The sequence below is a fragment of the Felis catus genome, chromosome A1 (assembly GCF_018350175.1).
Source record: "Felis catus isolate Fca126 chromosome A1, F.catus_Fca126_mat1.0, whole genome shotgun sequence".
NCBI lineage: Eukaryota > Metazoa > Chordata > Mammalia > Carnivora > Felidae > Felis > Felis catus.
In genome coordinates this window covers 120,347,883-120,360,308 of record NC_058368.1, presented here as the reverse complement: position 1 = coordinate 120,360,308, position 12,426 = coordinate 120,347,883, and the positions used below count along the sequence as shown (strand labels likewise).

The 12,426-nt window shown below is 38.1% G+C and overlaps 1 pseudogene; it reads left to right on the top strand.

Annotated features, from left to right (window-relative positions):
• The first annotated feature begins 580 nt into the window (after window positions 1-580).
• Window positions 581-1,792, top strand: LOC101082290 (annotated as a pseudogene).
• The last annotated feature ends 10,634 nt before the right edge of the window (window positions 1,793-12,426 follow it).

The window sequence follows — 12,426 nt, the reverse complement described above, 5'->3', positions numbered from 1 at the left end:
GGATTTGAGTAGAAGGATAACAACATGATCCAAATTGTATTTTGTAACAATGTCATTAACCTTTGAGCTCAAAGTAAGACCACAGGGGCAAGGACTGAAGATGGGAGTCCAATGGGGTGGTGTTTACTATCAACAAGTTAAAGAATGATGGAGCAGTGGCTCAGGATAGGAATGGTGGAAATGCTGAGAGGTAGTTGAATTGGGGATGTTTTGAATGTGGAGGTAATATGATTTCTTGAGTCACCTAATGTTTCACTTTGGAATACAATACCCATGCAGAAAAGTGCCCAAAACAGAAAGGTAAAACTTACCAATGTGATATAATGTGCCAATGTAATGTAAAGCACACGCCATGTATCCACCACCCAGGTTAAGAAATAAAACGCTAACAGCACTCCACCTGTTCCATGTACTCAACAAGTCAGAAGAGAGACTGATCTTGTTAAGTAGAGGCATGGGAGATATAAAAGAGACCCCAATCATACTTACAGAGGTGAAAATGACAATGTCTGAAATAAAAATAATCACTAGGTCGGATGAACAGCAGAAGAAACATTGCAGAATAAAAGATTAATGAACTTTCGAAGATGGTGTCTTTAATGAAAATTGATAGAACTACATTCTTGAGAAATATGATGGACATCCTCCAAAAGAAGTGAATGCTGTTCCTGAGGGCTCTGTCATTGCCAGAGGAAACCGTTTCTTTGCAGTAGAAAACACAGATTGAATGTTAATGACTTACAAAGTGAATTGAGACTATTCTTGTTCAGTCCTGGTATCTAATCATAGTGGCTACAAAAATTCTAGAGAGCAGAAGAAAATATTGGCCAACTATTTCTTAGCAACTTCTGATAATCTAGATGATATATAAGTTATGTGGTTTTGGCTACAGAGGAGTGTCCTTCCAAGACACCACTGGCATAGGGAGCGTCTGCTCACTTGGTTAACTTCAAAGGAACAGATACAGTAGCAGGAATTGCTCTAATTAAAAATACAGAACAAAAGATCCTGTTCCAGGCTATTCTGTTCCATTGGCACAATACGGTATCACAAGAGCCTGAGGTAAAGACTGCAAAAAAGATGCTTTTGAACATCAAGTAACACAGCTTTCATTACTGCTTGTATCTGTAGTCAGGAATAGCTATAGCATTTATAATGTGTGCGAAAAAATAGGGGATGAAGATCTAAGACTTTTAATAGTAGCAAACTGTACAAAGGCACCACTAATAATTAGACCTGATTCTTGAAATCCTCTTAACACTATAGTAAAGATTTTAGATATTTTAGGTAAGAAATTCCCTATTACTGAGAATTCAAAGGGCTACAAGTTGCTGCCATGTTATCTTAGAGCTAGTCAAGGAAACGGTATACAAATACCTCAGGTGAAACTGTGAAAAGTATAAACCGAAAACAAAACAAAACAACAACAAAAAAGGAGTGTTAAAAATATTTCCTTTGGTTCTGGTGGCGCTCTGCTCCAGAGGTTTATAAGGTATCTCTTGAATTTTTCCTTCTTGTACCACATGGCCTTGGGATTATTGTCTTCAGGAATCTATTTGCTGATCCCAACAAAAGGCCCCGAAAGGGAGGATTATGTTTACATAGGAAACAGCAGAGAATTTTGTTACACTTGAGAAAAGGACACCTTGAAGAACTCCATCGTGATCTTCTTCTTACTGTCTTCAAGAGTGGGAGGATGACACGACACGAAGCTGTTCATAATTAATGAAGAAAAAATGCAAACCTCAAGAATGAACTGGAAAAGTGCATCACATTAAGCTTTGCTTTATGACTGAGTATGTGAGCATGTTGGGGTGGGGCATACATACAGACATGTGTATATAACATATAATGTTATTTGCACAGATGTATATCTTCATGTTCTGTGATACATTACAGCCCTATTACTTGTTGATTTACGAAAATACTGTTCTTTTCATTTTTTTCCAATGTTTAGGTAATCTCTAATTAGGAAATGCATTTAATCATGTAAAAGATTAATGGTGAAGTAAGCTTTTTAGGGCCTTATGCCAATAGATAGTAATTCAATCTGGTACTGATCTTCTCACAAATAACAGAACTAAGAAACTTTTATATATAACTGGAGATCACATGAAACCGATTTAATAAAATTACCAGGAGTTTTTAATGTTTATATTTAACTTGCATTTTTATGTAAACAAGATTGTGTAAGGTATATTTAAAGCCTTAATGATTTCAGATTCTTTCCAACTCTTCGTGATTTTTGAGCACAGACTTTTAAAAAAGTATCTGAAAATAAAAGACACTGCCTTTTTTTTTTCATTAAGCATTAAATAAAATACGGCCTTAACAAAGTTGTTTTTGTTATCAGTTTGAAAATTATGCCAGGACAACACCTGGAGAAAATCAGTTTGCAAACCTACAATACGTGGGAAATGTGGGGGAAGGAATTAGTGAGAAAACTCATGAAGTCCAACTTACGTAGCATTTAGTTATACTTGAGCTGGTGAAAATGCTTCATGAAAATGTCTTCATCACCCCTGAGGAGAAGCCAGTGGTATGCTGGAGTCAGCTCCCACCCTATGCGTCTCTCCCAGCTCCCAGTGACACGAGTGTTATGGCTTGAAATCAGCCATGACTGGATCATTACACCACACAAACGAGCTAATGCCATGGATTAGGGTTTTCTTCTCTTTGGAAAAGTCAATCATTAAACATCTGGAGGAGGAGGAGCCTACACACGATGCACTGTGGGTAGTAAAATGGAAGGCGCCTTAGGTATGGTTCCCAGAGAGACAGAATCTAAGATAAAAACTTATGGGTAGGAAGTTGTCTGAGCTATGTCTTTTATTTTCTGTATTCTGAGGCTTTGACATTTGGAGACTTGCCAACACTAAAGGAGCTGCCCAATTTCTAGGGAAGTATACAACCTGACTACAAGTGTGTTTTTTATTTTTTATTTATTTGTTGTATTTTCAATTTTACTTAAATCCAGGTTAGCTGACACATAGTGTAATAATGGTTTCAGGAGTATAATTTAGTGATTCATCACTTATGTATGACACCCAGTGCTCATCCCAACAAGTGCCCTCCTTAAAGCGGCGCGTCACCCTTTTAGCCCATCCCTCCACCAGGCACCTCCCTAGCAATTCTCAGTTTGTTCTCTGTATTTAAGTGTGGTTTTCAATTTTTAATTTTTTTGACGCCTATTTTTGACAGAGAGAGAGACAGAGAGTGAATGGGGGAGGAAAAGAGAGAGAGGGAGACACAGAATCAGAAGCAGTCTCCAGGCTCTGAGCTGTGAGCACAGAGCCCAATGCAGGGCTCGAACCCATGAGGCACTAAGTCATGACCTGAGCTGAAGTTGGATGCTAAACCGACTGAGCCAACCAGGTGCCCCTTAAGTGTGCTTTGTAAATGCAAACCCAACAATCCAGAACCCACATCCCCAATCACCTGTTCTCACCACTCCAGTGCCAGGTACCAGGCTACTAAGGGCAACCTCCATGCCCCAGATTCTACAGACATTTTCACAAAATTTGCTTCATTTGTTCCTTCCCTTGAAAATCCTAGTAATGATTACTGCTCGCAGTATCTCACCCTCCCATTGCCTCTGGACTGACCCTACTGCTTCCCTATGTTGCTACCATGGTGTAGTGTGCCCCTTCTTCTTGACAACTGACTAACAAACTATTTTTTCAGTGACGACCACCTCTTTCACACCTAAATAATAATAAAACCTATATTTAAAGAGAAATTCTTTGAAGAATGCTCTCAAGAACACACATTTGAGAAAAAAAATAGGGTTGGGAAGAAGGGATTTTACCTAGGATTTAGTCCCAAGAAAAGCCTCAATCAATCCTACAGAAATGAGATGGCCCTTCTAAGTCATTCCCATTGAAGTAAAGGACCTGGCTTTCATATGCCTATACTGATCAGGGTAGGGTGCGTCCAGACTGTAGAAAGAGGACTTGACCTTGGGCTCTAAAGAAATTCTTTGGCTGAGAACATCACCCAGAGAGGAACTCTCCTAAGTGTTATGAGCCACCAATATTTCAGCATCTGGAGAAAGCTCTTGAGTTCTCACAGAGGCTGGGGAGGTGCACCTTTGCACATAGCATGTAACATGGAGATAAAATCAACCGCCAGGTGCTAGCTTTTAAGATTCATGAGCTTTCTGATGCAGTCAACATCAGTGAGGAGAATAAATGCTGCAGTCGAAATGGTGCTAAAAGTTCATGCCAAATGCAAAGTCAGATATGTGCCTTCAACCCTGGCCAAAAAAAACCCAAAAAACAATAAATGTAAAATAAATTAGCCATTTAAAACTTTACAAAACCCAACATACTGTGAAGATTTATCAGCTGGACCATGAAAAAAATTGACTGTCTTCAACAAAGCAATTAAAAATGAAGATCTGTGCACCTGAAGTCCAAATAAAATAAGCTTTGAGAGTAGAAGAAATGTAGAAATAAAAGTTTGTTGGATTTCTCCCTCTCTCTCTCTCCCTCTTTCCCCCCCACCTAATTTGACTTTTGAATTTCTTATTTTGTAAAGTTGATGACTGACTAAACAGGATAGAGCGATTGACAATGGCTGATTAAGATCCTCATCCCCCAAGAACATACCCCACAAGGGCATAAAGACAGTGTGGATTCTGAGAAGCAGCAGGGTGATTCTAAGGAAATTTCCTGTTTGTCATTGGCTGTTTTCTCTCTAGCAATTAGGGAATAAAGGATGTGCAATCCACACTTACCACTATTTTATTATTCTAATAAGCCATGACAGAAAGAAAAAATAAAAAAAAAATTTAAACAGATACCATGGTTGAACACAAAGTCCTATAGATTATTCTGTAAATTAGAAAGGAAACAAACAAAAAAGAATGTGTTTTATTCAAAGATATTGAGTAAATTTACACCAGAAAAGAAAACACCTAGAGATTGCATAAGAATTCTCAGAAACAAATGTAGATGAGGAGAGAGAGCCAGTCAAGAGAGTAGCACAAAGGCAGGACCACACTTCATCATGACTAGTTGAATATATGGAGGTTTCTCCAAGGACACATCTTTAAAACATGTTGCCTTAGTGCAGTGGTTTACTTGCTTCTTCATGCTTTACTTCCATTCTATTTCAAATATGAATATCGCTGCAGATCTCTTACTTGATTCTATATAATCTAGCACAGGGGCACCTGGGTGACTCAGTTGGTTAAGCATCTGACTTTGGCTCAGGTCATGATCTTGTGGACCATGAGTTCAAGCCCTGCAACAGACTTTGTACTGACAGCTCAGAGCCTAGAGCCTGCTTCGGATTCTGTGTCTCCCTCTCTCTTTTCCCCTCTTGTCCTCGCATTCTGTTTCACTGTCTCTCTCTGTTTCAAAAATAAATTTAAAAAAACTTTATACAATGTAGCACAGATTTATTGTTCTGGTTCTGTGCTTGATGTAGTTGAAGATACAAGGTTAACAACAGCTAACGTATTTTAAGCATATACTATGGACTACACTCTACATAAATCTCTTTAAACTCTCACAAAAGCCCTTTGGTATGAGATTATAATTTCCATTTATGGATGAAAAAGCTAACACTCAAAAAAAAAGCAAATTAAATAATTTGCTTAGGGATATGATCTTGTAAGCTACTAACAAAGAACAGAACTGTGGTCAATCTAAACTTTAGAACTTTAAACCTAGTTTAAATCTAGTCTCTAGTTTCTATAAGAGATTCACTATTACTAATAGGATTCTAGAAGGAAAGAGAAATTGATTTTATCCTTGACAAAACGAGTTGAAATTAGGTAGTTAAAAAATGGTAGCTATGGAGGGAAAAATGTTCACACAAACACAGAGATTTCACAATATTGTAGGACATCTTTGAAGAACACAAGTTGGTATTGTATCAGCAATCACCAGAAGATAACATTGAGACAAATTATAGAAACTCTAGATATTTATCTTCCCCTTTGTTTGTTTACTAAATTTTATAACCAGAGAAAAGTCTTGGTTCACAGTCCTCAAGAATATCCCTAAGTGAAGATGTACATTAAAGGAGATAAGAAATAAATTACTGCCTTAGAAAGTACTGATTCTTAGTGTCATCTCTGCTTCTCTGAATCTCTGTATGTACTCTTAGGCCTTCCAGGACCAGGAAGCATTCCCCTTCTCAGTGCAGCCAATCTATGTCTTCATTTCCTACCAGACCATTCAATGGATAAAAAGACTGAAGGCCATATTGAATGGGTGTCTCTAGCTAGCCTGAGTCATATAAACAGACTTATGACCAGGATCAGGAAGTAGATCCATATGTCACCCTGCTAATGCAATCTAATTTCTGATTTCCTTTCTTGGTTGAATTCTAGGGGTTACATATCCTTAACACAGAAGACCATGTAGCAGAGAAAGAGAAGAAGGAACATTTGAGGTAGCCCAAATTCCAAAGTAGGAAGCAGCAGAATGACTTTTACTCTGTACAACATGTCTGCTACACTTTATCGCCTCAGAAATAAAAACAAACAAACAAAAAAATCAACTCCCCTCTTTATGGAGTTAAAATGGTTACATTTGTTTTCAACAAATTCATAAAACAGCAATTTTGAGAAGCAGAGCAGACATTTTTTGGTTGCTTCTCTAGCGTTTCTCTCTCCTTCCCTGATGACAGCACTAGTTTTTTGTTTGCTTTTGGTTGTGATTTTTTGGTAGCCTACTGTTTTTCTGTTCTCAGCTATGGGGCTGGAATGGGACTCATAACATCCTTAACGCAATTATCCTATGGCAATGCCCTAATCACAGGAATTATTTAATGGATGAGTGTGGAACATGCTCAAAACAAATTATAACCAGAGAAATGCTTAGTAACTCCTAAAAGGAAACAAAGGGGAATCTCTTCATATTGGTCTTAGCAATGATTTTTTGGATAAGACACCAAAAGTACAAGCACCATGAGCAAAAAAAAAAAAAAAAAAAAAAAAAAAAAAAAAGTGGGAATACATCAAACTAAAACGCTTCTACACAGAAGAAGAAACAATCAACAGAATTAAAATGCAACCAACCTATAGACTAGGTGAAAATATTGCAAGTCATAGATCTCATAAGGGGTTAATATCCAAAATACAGAAGAAACTCGTATAACTCAAGAGCAATAAAACAAATTGCCTGATTAAAAAGTGGTCAAAGGCTCTGAATAGACACTTTTCCAAAGAAGATATAGGAATGGTTAACAGGCACATGAAAGGTGCTCTACATCACCAATTATCAGGGAAATGCAAATCAAAATACAATGAGATACCATCTCACACCTGTGAGAATGACTATTCTCAAAAAGATAAGAGATAACAAGTATTGTCAAGGAGGTGGAAGAAAGGTTTCCCTTGTGTGCTGTTGATGGGAATGTATATTGTTACAGCCATTATGGAAAATAGTAAAGAAGCTCCTCAAAAAACTAAAAGGAGAACTACAAAAATAAGTAAATAAATAAGAACTACCATATAATGTAGAAATCCCACTTCTAAATATTTCTTCAAAGGAATTGAAATCACTATCTCAAAGAGATATCTGCACCTTCATGCTCACAGCAACATAATTTATAATTGCAAGACATAGAAACAACCAAAGTGTCTCTAGATAGATAAACAGATAAGAAAGATGTGGGCATATATGTGTACACACACACACACACACACACACACACACACACACACATAGATACACACATACATACACATATACATGGGATAGTTATTATTCAGCCATAAAAAAGAAGGAATTCCTGCTATTTGTGTCAACATGGATAAACCCGGAGGGCACTATGTTGAGTGAAGTAAGTCAAAGACAAATACTGTATGATCTCACTTAAGTGTGGAATATTAAAAACAAAAAAACAAAAAAACAAAAAACAGAACTTCGACAGACAGAGAGTAAACTGCTGTTTGCCAGAGGTGCGGAAGGGAGGAAGTAGGAGTAGGTGAAATGGGTGAATGTGGTTAAAGAACACAACATTCAGTCATAAGATGAATCAGTTGTGGGGGTTTAAAGTGCAACATGGTGACTATACTTAACAGTACTGTATTGTGTATTTCAAAGTTTCCAAGAGAGTAGATCTTAAAAGTTCTCAACACACACAAACACACACGCACACAGCAATTATGTGAGATGATGGATGTGTTAACTAACCTTACTGTAATTATTCCACTATATATATATAAAATCAAATCATGATGGTGCACACCTTAAATTTTGTATGTCAAATTTGCACAAAATTTGTACAAGTTTGTACGTCAAATTTATCTCAGTAAGGCTGAAAATAATAAAATTTTAAAAGAAACATTGAAAATCCTGGGAAAGCAAAATTTCTTCTTCCTAAAAGGGAATCTTGCATTTTTTCTTCAGGGCTGTGTAGAAGGATGATAGGAGGTTTAAACGGCTGTAGTCCTTTTCTTACCATGAGGAGAAAACCATATTCGAGGAACTATAGTTGAGTTATTTGGGAAAGTTTGAGTTCAGAATCACACAATACCTTAAACCAGTTTGCAGGTTCTTCTATTAGGCGAGCCAATGAATACTTTTTCAAAAGCTGGCTGAGGACATTTTTCTGTCTTTTCCCACAAGAAATGACTGTGGCAGGCTGCCTCCTGGTCTACCCCATTCAGCTGTTCCCAGACCTGTCTGTGGTCTGCTACAATGTAACTGGACTTGTGTAATGCACAAAAACATGTCAGAAATGAACCTGTGACACTAAGAAATATTACCAAGATCCCAGATAAAAGATGTAGTTAATATCATGTGAAAGGTGAGTTTCAAAAGCTCAATTTGCCAGATGGTACAAGAAGGTTTGGGAAGTCTCTCTTAGAGCTTAACTTTGACCTGGCAGGATTTGACCCTAGACAGAGAGAATAACAAAAGCATCTCCCATAAAGAACTGGTAAACTCCAAACACCTTGGTTCCTACCTGTCCTGATGTTCTAAACTATGCTCTAGTGATAATATATAAATTAAGTTATCACAACGAAGCATATGTTCTATTTGATTTGTGAATCAGAAGTGTCATTTGTGCCAAGGCTATAAACCAGTCAACTGTGAGATGCATTCAAGTGATTCAGGATAGAGAGGTCCAAGATGAACACACATATATATATATTATAAACATGTGTACTGATTTTTAACTGGGACACCTTAAGGTCAACTCAGGGCATAAAGAAATGGAACTGCCACACAAGGTAAATCTGTATGAGAATCAGCTCAACTATTTTTTTTTTTAACCTTAACTCCTTTGGCATTAAGCAGATGCAGTCTATGCTTCCCTGCCATGCTAACTCTTCTAGTGAGCATGTGCCTCTCTGTTCATATGTCACAGGAAAGGAAGATTTGAGGAGACTTTTTCCTATCAATTCCTCCCACGGCAGCTTGCTTGCTCTCTGCTTTATCATTAATTTCCATGAACCGACCTAATGCCTTCTCGCCTTTCCTTTTCACTTCTCACTCTTATGTAGTCTGTTGCTTCCTCTTGGTTCCAGAGTGCATTAGGTTTCTTGTATTTCCTGGACTATTCCCTATATTCTATACTTTGTTAAATCTTCCTCTTGCTTTGGTCTCTGCTAAAATGACCCTTCCTCAGCTAAATCAGGTGTCCCTGCTCTAATCAATCATTGCACCCTATACTTTTTGTTCAGAGTCCCTATCATATTTTGTATTTACATGTATAATAATGTGATTGTTTGACACCTTCCATAGCACACTAATCTTATCAAGGGCAAAGACTTGATTTATTTGTTTACTGCTATGTCTCTGAAGCGTAGCACAGTGCTTGGTGCTAAGTAGACATTGAGTAAATGGTTTGTGTGTTTTTAAATGTATATGTATGCATGTATGTATTTATTTATTTATTTACCTTTGAGAGAGAGAGGGAGACAGAGGGAGCACGAGCATGTGAGCAGGGGAGGGGCAGAGAGAGGGAGAGAGAGAATCCCAAACAGGCTTTACACTGTCATTGCAGAGCCTGACGCAGGGGTTGAACTCATGAACTGCGAGATCGTGATCTGAGCCGAAGTGAAGAGCCAGGTGCTCAACCCACTGAGACATCCAGGTGCCCAATACATGCTTTTTTTGTTTTTCACTGAAATAATTACACATTTCTTATTCAGTCCTCTAGGAAAAGGCTGGGTTAACAATCGTGTGAATATGAACTGCAGCTTTAAGAGAAATTAAGTGCATTCTTTCCACAGCCACTCTGAGCACACACAGCAACACCACTTGCATTTTTCCTACGCGCATTCTGGCCACGTGACTCGCAAAGCTTTCAGAGGGGCCACTGGGGCAGAATGGGAGGATCGACCCACCCAGGAGCTCTGCCCTTGGCCTCTTCACTATTGCTTTCTGAACCTGACTTGTGTGCGCAGGGTAAATTAATTATTCTCTTCCGGTCCGAGTGCTTTTGAGAAAGAACAGCTGCAAAGCCTGATGAGTCCTGAAAGATCAAAACAAGCCTAGATACTGTCATCGGCTTGTCATCCCCATTGCAGAGCTCCCTAAATGTTGGCAGCTTTGGCATTTGATTACTCTCAGCACAGCCCCCGAGGAGGCATTATCTCAGATGTTCTTTTAAAAACAAATTCTCTGTATAAAATTTGTTGGCTTCAGTCCCTCCCTTCCTTTCCTTTTGCTTGTGAATCAATCCAGTCAGACTGGCCAATACCCCCTCCACTGTCCTGGTCAAACAACACCATCCTGAGAATGATGCTCAAATACTATTACTGTATTTTCCCTCTTTCTTCCCTCTGGAGCAATAAATCACCCATTCATCCCAGGTGATTTGCACAGACAATTCCCTTAAAGCAGTATCTCGTGATTTAACAGGCATAATGTTTCTTCAACAGACCATTTCTAACCATTCTTTCTGCATTCCAGTGATACATTTTTTTATTCTTATTTTCTTTTTTTTTTAAATTTTTTTTAACGTTTTTATTTATTTTTGGGACAGAGAGAGACAGAGCATGAACGGGGGAGGGGCAGAGAGAGAGGGAGACACAGAATCGGAAACAGGCTCCAGGCTCTGAGCCATCAGCCCAGAGCCTGACGTGGGGCTCGAACCCACGGACTGCGAGATCATGACCTGGCTGAAGTCGGACGCTTAACCGATTGCGCCACCCAGGCGCCCCACTTATTTTCAAATCACCTAATGGCCAAGTGGATAAAGTTCTTGGGGAATATGGTCTATGACTTCATGATGTGGGTATTTTCCCTGGTCTGCCATTTCCAGGAAGAGTATTTTTTTTTTATTTTTTATTTTTTTATAAATACAATAGCTAGGGGCACCTGGGTGGCTCAGTCGGTTGGTCGTCCGACTTCAGCTCAGGTCATGATCTCACAGTTTGTGAGTTCGAGCCCCACGTTGGGCTCTGTGCTGACAGCTCAGAGCCTGGAGCCTGCTTCAGATTCTGTGTCTCCCTCTCTCTCTGCCCCTCCCCACTCATGCTCTGTCTCTCTACAGCTCTCAAAAATGAATAAACGTTAAAAAAAAATTTACAAATACAATAGCTATACTGGACTTGAACAAAGACTGTTGGTTGAGTTGCAATCTGCCAAACCAGATGACCTATTGTTTTAGAAAAAAAACACTGGCTGTTCTCATCTGTTTGCCTTTTAATTTTTACAGTATCTGTTAAATGAAATTTGACTTTAGATTAAAAGAGAGGCTTACATGGATTTGTCCTGGAATCTCAGCTCTTTTTAAAAAATCTCACTCTGTCAGTTGACTTTAAGGAAAAGTAATTTCTGCAATTTAGCATGGAGGGGATTTTACATTTGCTTTTCTAATAAGTTATATATAGAGCTTTAAGGATGCTAGGGAGGCTTTACATGAGGAGTATACTCAATAGGCATGGGAAAATATATTTTGCTGTTTGCTTCATCTTCTGGTTTTATGTTAAAACCTTAATTTAATTTTCCCATTAATATCCAAAGCTTGACTGTGCACAAAATGACACGATATTAAGGGTGGATTTTATGGTATTTAAATTCCATTTTCCCCTCCTCTTTTACCCATTCATATTGAGGGGAAATTTTCAAATTAAGTAAAATATAATGTTTAGGCATAAATGAGACAGGAGACCAAAACCAAAGCAGTGTCACTTGCTACAAAGAGTCCCGTATTCTGTGAGCATACTACAATTTCTCCTCACTGCTTCTGCGGATAAAGCAATTTAAATTTGCCAAGAAAGTTATCATCATATTGCCAAACTGGGCTTCCAATTTATTACATTTGTGCTGGGAACCCCTTTTGCTCAAATTCTTAAATCTCATTCTCTGAACTCAAAAATCTTTGTCAGTGTGAAGGTCATTAATTTTTATTAAATGAAAATCTTTTCTTTTAACTTGAAAGAAAATGAGGATTAGTCTCAATAACTTTCATTAAATAAATGGAACAAATTAAAATTTATACTACATCTCT